The sequence below is a fragment of the Oxyura jamaicensis genome, chromosome 22 (genome assembly GCF_011077185.1).
Source record: "Oxyura jamaicensis isolate SHBP4307 breed ruddy duck chromosome 22, BPBGC_Ojam_1.0, whole genome shotgun sequence".
In the NCBI taxonomy this organism is placed as follows: domain Eukaryota; kingdom Metazoa; phylum Chordata; class Aves; order Anseriformes; family Anatidae; genus Oxyura; species Oxyura jamaicensis.
Window position 1 is genome coordinate 4,924,335 of NC_048914.1, and position 10,042 is coordinate 4,934,376.

Sequence of the window (10,042 nt, forward strand, 5' to 3'; positions counted from 1 at the left end):
CCGCGGCCGCCCCGACGGCCGCCACTGGCGCTGCGCTGCCGCTGCCGCCGCGTCCCCGCCGCGCGCCCGCCGCCGCCGGACTGAGCCGCTCCCGCGGCACCCCTCCGCCGCCCCCCCGCGCCTCCCCCGCCTTCCTCGCAGCCCTCCTCCTCCTCCTCAGCGGCCTGATGGGGCTTGTAGTCGCCGCCGGGCCGCCCCCTCGGCGCCCCCCGGCCGCGCTCCCCCCGTGGCAGCCCCCGGGGCAGGCACCTCCGGGCCGCCGGGGGAAGCCCCGCGCCGGCAGCGATGCAGTCGCGGCAGGGCAGCGGCCGAGCCGATCGGCACCGCGGTGCTTGAACCAAACGCCGAGCGGCCACCTCCCGCAGCAGCCGTGCAGGGCGCTGTGCCGAGCCCCACTGCCTGGGTTCCCTCCAGGATGACAGAGGTGCGGACGGGGAGAGGGAGGGGAAGGTGACATGCCTGCCGGGATGTTCCCCCCACAAACCGAGCACGGGAGATTTAGCCAAGAGCAGGGAGCGTGGGGACAGCAGAGCCACCCCTAACTTTGTCCCTGACTTGTTGATGGCCCTCAATGGATCCTGCAGGGCTGTGCTGTAACACCTCCTCGCGATGTAAGGCAAAGGGACCGTGCCTCTGCTGCTCCTGTTCCTTGGCTATGGCTTTCTGCTCGCTCCATCACCGGGATGCTTGGATGGGAAAAACCATCCCTGCATCCAGGGAGGCTCAGGGGTCTGCCTGCATCCCCGGCCCCAGCAGCACATCGGGGCTCAGCAAGGGAGTGACCACAAGTTGTCACCATCTGGTGGCACAACTGGAGTATGAACAGGTCCTCCTGGACGGAGGGGGAGACGAGCACTCCCCAAGAGCGGCCTCGGGCTGCCGAGAGCCCTGGCTGGGATCCCAAGGAGCAACAGAGCCCCGTGGGCTGAGCTGGAGCTCGCTGCCTATGGGGACAGGCAGAGGGCCAGGGAACGAGGACTCGGCTGCAGCAGGGGAGTGCCAGCCCCTGCCTGCCCGTGGGCATCCTCCCCGCCTTGGGCACAATATGCTGGGCACGATATGCTTGGGCACGTGCGTTTGTGATGCAACTTCAAGGCAATGCAGATGCTAATTTCACATGAACCTGGGCTCGTTTCAGTCTAACTGCCCTTAATCAAGAACAGGATTAAGATAAACTGGAAGTAGTTCCTGGCTCCCACGACAGCTGAGCAGCTTGCCCTGTGCTGGGCAGGTCCTGCGGCAGCCCGTGGGCAGCAGCCGGGGGGAGCAGCACAGGTTTGGCTCAGCAGAGGCTCACTGTGCTGGGACACACTCAGGCCCCTCTCCCGCTCACACCACTGCTCCTCCGAAGAACGTTCTCCTGTGCTCCTGCTGTGGGACCAGCAGGGCCTGAATTAAAGTTGCTGGGGACCTGCACCCTCCTGGGGAGTGCCACCTATCCGCATCCCCGCGCAGGGGGACACGGCAGGCTCCACACGTACCCATCAGCACGCACAGCACCGCCAGGCTGCCCACCCCCTCGAGGCCATGGGGTGCCCCTGCCACCCACATGCTCCCACGTGGCACCGACACCATCCACGGGTGAACCCCCACCATTGCTGCCATCGCACACAGGAACAGCGGGCACAGTGTGGGCAACAGCCCCAGCTGGGAGCACCCGCTGCAGCCTGCCCAGTTGTTTCCCTGTGTCTCCAGACTGGTTATAGTGGGAACCAGAGTGAGCAGGGGGGGACACCAGAAGGGCTGAGCTGGGAGGAGGAGAGCTGCGGCACAATAGAGCTGTTCCCCCCTGACCCTAGGTTTCCCAGTTAAAGATCTGCAGCTCTCCCCTCCTCCCCGCTACAAAGGGAGCCTTTTCAGTCCCTAATTCTGCATGTAGAAAACAAAAGCAGATGCATCTAGTTTAGCTTCGGAGAGGGGGAGGCAGGAGCAAGTGCTGAAGAACAAAGAGCTTTCCCTGAAAGATCTGACGGGACAAAGACTTTGTCAGCTTCATCTCTCCCTGAAAAGGCCGGAGCCCATCAGGGTGCAGGCTCTTGCAGGCAGCTGCCGGCTCCTGGGTCCCAGCCCGCAGGAGGGGCCGGGTGGGCTGCGGGGGCTGGCTGCGCTCACGTGTGCTGCTCCGCGGTGCTCGAGGCTGGACGGGCACCGGCCCCGCTGCGGGACGCCTGCCCCCAGGGCGGTGGGTGCAGCGGGGGATGCAGCCCGGTCCCGTGGCTCGAGCAGGAGACCCGAACCCTGCTGTGACAGCACCCTGTGCCGATGCCCATCCCTGTCATCACTGCTCCGCTTCCCCCGCTCTGCGGAGGCTTCCAGGTGTGCTGGCTGACCTTGGCGAGCGGCTCCCCACCGGGGGAACATCTGAATCACGCCGAGCGGCTCAGGCACGCTGTCCCAAGGCCGGGGCTCTCCGAGCTGCAGTCTGTGGTGCGGAGGAGCCTGCTGCAGGTCTGCTGGAGCCATCTCGGAGAGCGACCAAGCCCCCCTCGAGCTCCTGGCCTCCAGCAGGTCGGCTGCAGAGAGCTCGCCCGGCAGCTTGCGGAACACCAACTTTCCCAGGAAAATGTGACGCAGGAAAATCAGCAGCGACGGGAAGCAAACATTAGCTCCCGGGCGTGATTTAGACGCTAAGTGCAGCCTTTACAGGAAGCCCCCTCTCTCGCCTCCTCTCTCCGGCTCAATAAAGCCTTATTAGCGGCTCTGGCTGCAGCCACAGGCACTCAGCTGGGCCTCGGCTGCCCGCGGCCCCAGTCTGGCCCACACGGGCGCTGGGACGCGGCTGTCCCGGGGTGAAGAGCTGGCCGTGGGGCCACAGGATCGCAGCTCAGCTCTGCCCCAAGCACGCTCCTCACTCTGAGGTTTTTCTGCTGTTTTCGTTGACCCAAACCAGCTTTTTCCTCCCTTGGTTGCATCTTAGCAGCACCGTAACATCCTCCATCTGGCGCTGCTTGGCCGCTTGGCTGATGGGGAGGAAGGGAAACGGCTCCTTTGGATGGCCCTGCCGGGCAGCACCTCACCTGCCGGGGGACAGACCAGCTCCAGGGGCGCAGGGCTCCTGTGGGATCACACTGGGGTCACAGACCCGGCGTTCGGGAGGCCGAGCAGGAGCTGTAGGAGCACAGCCAGGGAGAGCAAAGCACCGAAGCCATCCTGCCTTGCCTTCAAAGGACACGAGCCCAGCTCTTTTTCTTTTTTTTTTTTTTCCTGAGGTCCGCAGCCCTGCCATCGCCGAGTACCAAGGGGCTCATTAAGCCACCAGATGATTTTTATTGTCTGCAGACAACAATGGGGGCAGCCAGTTGCGGTGTTAGCAGCCCGGCCAGCCTCCGGCGCTCCCCCAGGCTCCGCTCCCAGCCCGTGCCGTGCCGGGGGCTCTGCTCCTGCCCCACGCAGGACACAGGCACCTGCCCCGGACTGGGCCCTGCGGTGCTTTCTGCAGCAGATAAAGCACAGCGAGGGCTCCGCGAGCTCCTCTCGCCCCCAGCGCAGGGCAGGTTTCATTTGCCGGGAGGAGGATTATTCACTGCCGCGCATCTTCGGTACGAGGCGGGCTTGACTTCTGGCCCCCGATCGATTTGCAGAGGGAAATTAATGATGTTTGCTTGACATTGCCCCCTCACGCCGCAGCTGAGCTGTTATGAATGTCACGCTGCTCCAGCCAGGCTCTCGCAGGGCTGCGACGTTTAATTAGCCGTCCCAGGGGACAAGCAGCACTTTTCATTAGCTGCGCTGATGCTCCATGCATCCCACATTCCTCACGCCCCTCCGGAGAGCCCAGGCAGGCTCAGGGCCCTGGGAAGGAGCGGGTCAGCCCCCGGAGGACTGCCACACGATGCCAGGAGCACAGCAGCCGTCCCAAGGGCTGTGGTGAGGTGCTTGCTGCCGGCCACCATTTGCCTACGGGCCCAGAGGGGCTCCTGTGGCTGCAGGATCAGGCCCGCAGAGATTTCCAGGGGTAAACGGAGGTACGAGAGCCCGTCAGGGTAATAACAGCGGCTGCCGCTGGCTGTTGCCTTAACGTAGCAGAAGAGGAAGCTCCAGATAACAAATGCCAGTAATTTACAGCTTTTACCGTGACACAGGCAAAGAGCACAAGACAAATCACTCGCACAGATCTCCTCCGGCCCACGAGGGCAGGATCGGATCCCCTCATCACATCCGCTCGGCCCCATCCGCAGAGCCCAGCCCCTGGGGCTGCGGCACCCGGTCCCTGCTGCGAACGGGGGGCGCGGGGACGGCCCCCCCGGGATGGCAGCACCGTGCAGGCTGCTGGGGCAGCCAGGAGGATTTGGGCACGGAGGTGCGGGGGGCGCGGGCTTCTCCTCCCCAGGCCGGCTCCCGTGTGCACCAGCAGCCTTCGGGGCCGCGAGGGCCTCGCCTCCTCCCGGCCGGAGGAGCGGGCGCTTTGCCTCCTTGTTGCTGCAAAGATTCCGCCACTCAGATAATCTGATAATAGCGTTTTCTGCACGCTGTCATTTAGGAGTCCAATGGCAGCTTCTTTCATCAGGAGAAAGGCTGCAATTATGTGTCATTACCCATGGGCTATGATTTTTCTCCCACTACCTAGAGTGGTGTTTTTTTCCCTTCTTCTTTCTTTCAAGCAACGCTCAGATATTTATAGAGAAAAAAAGCCACAGCGAGCAACAAAACAACCGGGGAGATGTCTTTCCCCTGCAAGGGTATAAAATGAAAGCAAAGCGAGCGCTAAACATCTTCCCAGCCTGGAGGGAAGGAGGGCGACCCTCGGGGCCGAGCAGTGTCGCTCGGCGCTGACGGACGGGCGCTGCGTGGCCGCGCTGCCTCCCCGACCCAGGCCAGGAGCGGGGCGCGAGCTCCTTGGTGCTCGGCTTTGCCCACTGCCAGGAAAGGGAAGGGAGGATTTCTGGAGCCCAAGGAGTCTCCTTGCACGCACCCAGCCCAGCGGTGACCCCGCTCACAGGCCCGTGCCCCGTTCAGAGGAGCTCCCCGCACACATCTGGGTATTTGGGGAGCGTTTCCCTGGGCTCCCGGCACGGGCTGCTGGTCCCCTTTAACGTGGGGAGTTTTCTCCCCGTTCACAGGCTGGCTTCCTGTCTAGACGGCCCTGAAGAAGCCGCTGTATTTATAGACCAGGGCAGAGAGCTTTGCCCGCTTGTTTTGCCAAACCCACACAAGGCTGCTGCTGCTGCTGAGGCCGGAACGAAGCTGCCTCCCACACGCTGGAAGAGGGGAGGAGGAGGAAGGCAAAGCAAACCACAGGCAGACCCTAAACTCCCTAACCCCCTCCAGATTGCAGGCGGCTCCTCTCACCTTCCCCCGTGGGATCACCGGGCTCCTCTGGCCCTCTCCCTGCCCCTGCAGACACTCAGTGCCCCAGCCCTCCCTGGAAGAGGGGCTCTCCCAGAGCAGAGGCCGGTTCCCATCACACCGACACACACACACGCCACCCAGGACCCTCCCCAGACACCGCCAGGGCTCACTCGTCCCCCCCAGCCACGGCCAACCCTCGCTGGACTGCCCCACATCAGCACTCAGCCCCAGGGCTGGGGATGCTCCTGCCGGGCTCTGGAAGTCTCCACGGGCATCTGGGGGCCGTAACCCCTCTCCTAAGGGTGTCTCCCTCAAGGAAGAACGCTTCACCCCTGCCCTTTGAAAAGCAGTAGGATGGAAGCACCGCGTTACTACATTTGGTTTTATCCAGCTCATTTCTTCCACCGCCCACTTTCAGAGCCCTTCCTGCCTTGCTCGCCCTGCCCAGACACATCCCCTCCAACATCCCATCCGCCCGTCACCTCCTCCAGCCCCTCAGAGACCTCCCCAGAGGGCCACAGCACGGGGCTCCCCCCAGCCCCACACCAGGACCCGGTCGCGCTGGGAGCCAGGGGCAAGCTGCAGCCACCAGCGCGTCCCACCAGGGCTGGAGCAGTGCCGGTGGCTGCAGCCTCGGCTTGTCACCAGCCGGCTTTCCTGGGGGCATAATGGGGCCGGTGCTTCGGGATCACATTTCCCATTGACACAGGAATGCAAACCCGGCAGAGGGGGGGGTTAACCCCTCCGTAGGGGCAGCGCCTGCGCCCTGGGGACACGGCCCCAGCCCTGGGGATGCCCTGGGGGTCCCCAGGGACAGGCAGGGGATGGGGCTCGCAGCACGGGTGGGAAGAGCTTGGCCCAGCAGCACGCCCCCAGCCAGATATAAGAGATAAGCGACCACCAGAGCTCCCCAGTGCCTCCCAGAGCTCCCCAGTGCCGCGTCCGCGGCTGTGTGTAAGAGCACCTGCAGCGCAGGGCTGGGCAAGTGCTACAGAGAGAGAGCGACAGCAGCCCAGGTGCATAAAAGCTTCTTAAATTAGATTCTTATTGATTAATTCCTTAGGGATTAATCTGCAGGGCTAGGAAACATCCTGCGGTATGCTCATCCTCCGATATTAGACTTGGAAGTATTTACCCTTCTTGCTGATGGACAATGATTTCCAAGCAGGCTTCACAGCCTGCCCTATCTGCTTGGTGCTCAGGGATGGAAGAGCACAGCGCGGTGTGGAGAACGGCCCCAGCACAGCTTTCTGGCTGGCTCTCGGGGAGCCAAGGTGAGGGGACTTTGTGCCCAGGGGCCGGCAGCTCCAGCCCCCGCTGCTGGGCACCGAGGAGGAGCCGTGAGCAGGGCTGCGGGCCGCGAAGGTGCGAGGCCCCTCCAGCGTGTCCCGACGGTGGCAGGGTGTCTGCGCACGAAGAATTAGAGCCACAGAAGCTTCCAGGAAGTTTCCCCATGATGGATTTATAGGGACGGTGCCCTTTTTACAGGAGTTCATGCTGAAAACAAGCTGCAGATGCTCTCCTTGGGGTCTCCAGCAACAAGCCCAGATTTACTGCTGCTGTCTAGCACTCGAGCAGTGAGCGCTGGACGGCAGCTGCGCTCCCGGCCTGGGGGCAGCGGCTGTGCGTGGCCCCCGCAGTGCTGCAGCTACCGGGGGGGCTCGGCAGAGGCTGCCACCCGGCTGAGCCCCTGCTGATGGCATCACAGGGCAGCCCCAGCCCCCTCGTTAGCTCTGATAGCTGCAGCACGCGACGCTGCCGAGCTGCTGCTGCTGGCTCTGGGCACGGTGGGGAGCACAAGGGTCCCTCTGTGCTGCGCGGGGGGCAGAGGTCATCCCTGTTTGTCCTGGGAGACCCGGGGGTCAGGCGCTGGCCGAGGCAGCGTGCTGGCTGGCTGCTGGGGCGTGCTGGGTGCATGGAGTGGGGCCCTTCAGCCCGGTACGGCCGTGGGGCTGCGGCCGGGCTGCACCCAGCGCCGTGCTGGCATGTCCCTGCCCCACCAGCATCCTGCCACAGCTCTCCTCATCTGCCGCAGGGCTTAGAAATCTCGGCTCCTGTGTTGTCCTGTGGCTTGCAAGGCATCATTCCAGCTCAGCAGCCCTTGCCCAGAGCAAACCATCTCTCCATCCTTGCCTCTGCCATGGCACTTGGTGCTCACTCCCCTGCCCCTGACAGGGCTGTGAAAGCCTGCCATTGAGCAGCCTTAGTGACACGGGCCAGCGCTGAGGAGGGCGATGGCCTTGCAGGAAACACCTGCCCGGTTCCCCGGGGAGCTGGGCAGCCCTGGGAGCCAGCAGCCGGCGCATCGGCGATGGAGGTGAAAGGAGGGCAGGCGCAGCGCTGCATGCAGAGAGGCGGGTCGTGCCCCAGCCTTTCAGAATGCAAAGCACCCCCCTGGAGCAGCCTGAGTGGCAGGGAGCTGACCCCACCGCCGCAGGGCAGCAGCCGCAGCCGCCAGCCGCTGACCCGCTCCGGCCTCGTCTCCGGAGCTCTGCTGGGCTGCGGCACCGGCTCCTCGGGAGCGGTGACTGCTGGATGTGCCCTGCACTGTCACGAAGGCAAATTGATGCAGAATAATCATGCAAATCCTTCGCCCAGGAGCAAGGGTGCCAACGTGCTTGCTCCAGCTGACAGGAGTTGCTGGGCAAAACTGTTCCTACCCTCGAGCGAGGCAAGTCCTAGCCCAGGCAGTTGCCTTTGTGCTCATGCAACGAAGTGCCCCCCACAGGGTCTTGGGTGGGCTCTGGGGGGTGGGTGCTGTGCACGTGTGGACCCCGAATGTTTGAAGCTCCCTCCTGAAACGCCGGGGTACGTGCTGCATCCCAAGCAGATAACTGCTGCTTGTGGCCATGCGGTCAGCAGCTGCAGCCCCAGGCAGGAGGAAATGCTGAGCCTCTGGCAACTCTCTGAAATCCCAAAGGTGCTGCTCTGCCCGGCTGGGGCAGGCAGAAGGCAGCTCAGGGAGGGGAGCAGCCACCAAAAGGGTCAGGGCTGTGGCAGCAGCCGAGTGCTGGGGCAGGGGCTGCAAAGTTCAGCTCCATCACGTCCATCACCCCCAGCAAGCTGCGAAGCTGGGCAAGGAAGGGAAGAGCCCAGGACCCTGCCCTGCCTGCCACGGGGAGCTGCCTGCGGGCTGTTCAAACTAAGGAGATTAGCGCTGGGATTGGAGCGGGTGTGAAAAATGACTCCCGTTTTGAACGGATAAAGCTGCTTTTCTCTCCTGTGCGCCGGGACCGCGGAAGCAGAATCAAAGTTTAATCCCTTCCGCCTGATCCTTCTCGTTAGACATAATGTAATTAACGGGACGGCGAGGAGCTGCAAAGCTGTTTGTGCTCCAGGGTCACACACGAGAACAACAGGGCACCAACTGACGCTGGGGCAGGCCAGACGGTGAAGGAATTTGGGGGAATTTCGCGCACGCAAGAGGCTCTGCACAGAGAGGGCACCCAGCTCCGGAGGCAGCGACCGCAGCAGCGCCTGCCCAGAGCTGCCAGAGCTGAGCGTGGTGCTGAGCCGGGGCTCGTCAGGAGGAGGACGTGGGGCCGATGCTGCAGGAGCTCAGCGTGCCTGGGGGGCTCTGTGCACCCCCTGCCTGTGCCCAGCCTGCAGCCCTGGGCGAGCTCCTTCCTGCGCTTCAACGAGCGGGGCTGCGTCACCGGCAGCGCACTGGCGTGTGCCTGGGCTCGTGCCAGCTGCCTCTGCCCTCGTCCACGGTATTTATAGCTGGGGACCTCAACATCCCCAGCGTCCCACGGCACAGAGGTGGTGCAGGGGGGGGGGCCGCTGCCTCCCGCTGGGAACAGGAGCCCAACAGCATTGCCCACCCGAGCCGCCCAGACCAAGCGCCCCATCGTGTCCCCGCTGCAGCAGGGTGAGGAGCTCACTGCGGGACCCCAACCCCACCGGGGCTGTGCCGGGGGCCCCGGGGGGCGCAAAGTGACCCCTCAGTGAAATGGGTGGGGAGAGGCACAGACTTGGAAGGGAGCCCCCGGCCCCCCATGCCCGGCCCCTTTGGGTGCCCCCGGCCCCTCCCCACCTGTCACCGCCAGCCCCTCGGCCCCGCTGCAATAAAAGGGCCCATTTATGTCGGGCTGCCAAACAACCGCACGCGGCCCCCGTGGCCTGGCTGAAGACACCCCTGGCTGTCCTTGGGAATGCTCCCGAGTGCCAGCTCCAAAGGCAGCTGTGGTGGGCCTTAGATCTTTATGGCCAGTAAAGGGGTCCATGGCTAATTTATGCCCCTCCTATAATTTACAGCCTCTTTACAGCTGCTGTAAAATGACCTATAAATCATGGGCAACATCATAGGCCAGAGACAAAGCCCCCGCATCGTCACCTGCCAGCTGGCCCCGACCAGGGGCGGTGGCCTTGTGGGGACAGAGCTGGTGTCAGGTACCCCCACGGCACGGCTCTGCCGGGAGCACTGCTCGGGGGTCGGAGGAGGATGCCCAGAGGCGTCACAGCATGGATGTGCCCAGGTCATGTCCTCCTGCAAGGTGTGTGGGTACCTGCTGCCCCTGGAGGCTGCACGCTGCCCCTCACCCCCCATGGGTCCTGGGGAAGGAGAACCAAACCAGACCCCAAGGCAAGGACAGCCCTTCCCTCCTGGCCCCATGCAGCAGGCTTCCCACCCTTGGCTCCTGGAGGTGGCTGCTCGTTAGCGCTGCTCCTAATTTGCCCAGACGTTGTGCCATGGCAGGTTTGGGGGTGCAGCGTCACCCCAGCCCTGCTGCTGGCCCCGGGGCTGCCCTGT

At 64.0% G+C, this 10,042-nt stretch overlaps 1 long non-coding RNA gene across 1 annotated transcript in view; it reads left to right on the plus strand.

Moving 5' to 3' along the window:
- The window catches only part of LOC118177507, a 27,521-nt gene extending 20,334 nt beyond the window's left edge, over nt 1-7,187 (plus strand). The window contains exon 4 of the long non-coding RNA XR_004755822.1: nt 7,172-7,187. This is a non-coding gene — a long non-coding RNA (uncharacterized LOC118177507). The remainder of the gene's footprint in view (nt 1-7,171) is intronic.
- The last annotated feature ends 2,855 nt before the right edge of the window (nt 7,188-10,042 follow it).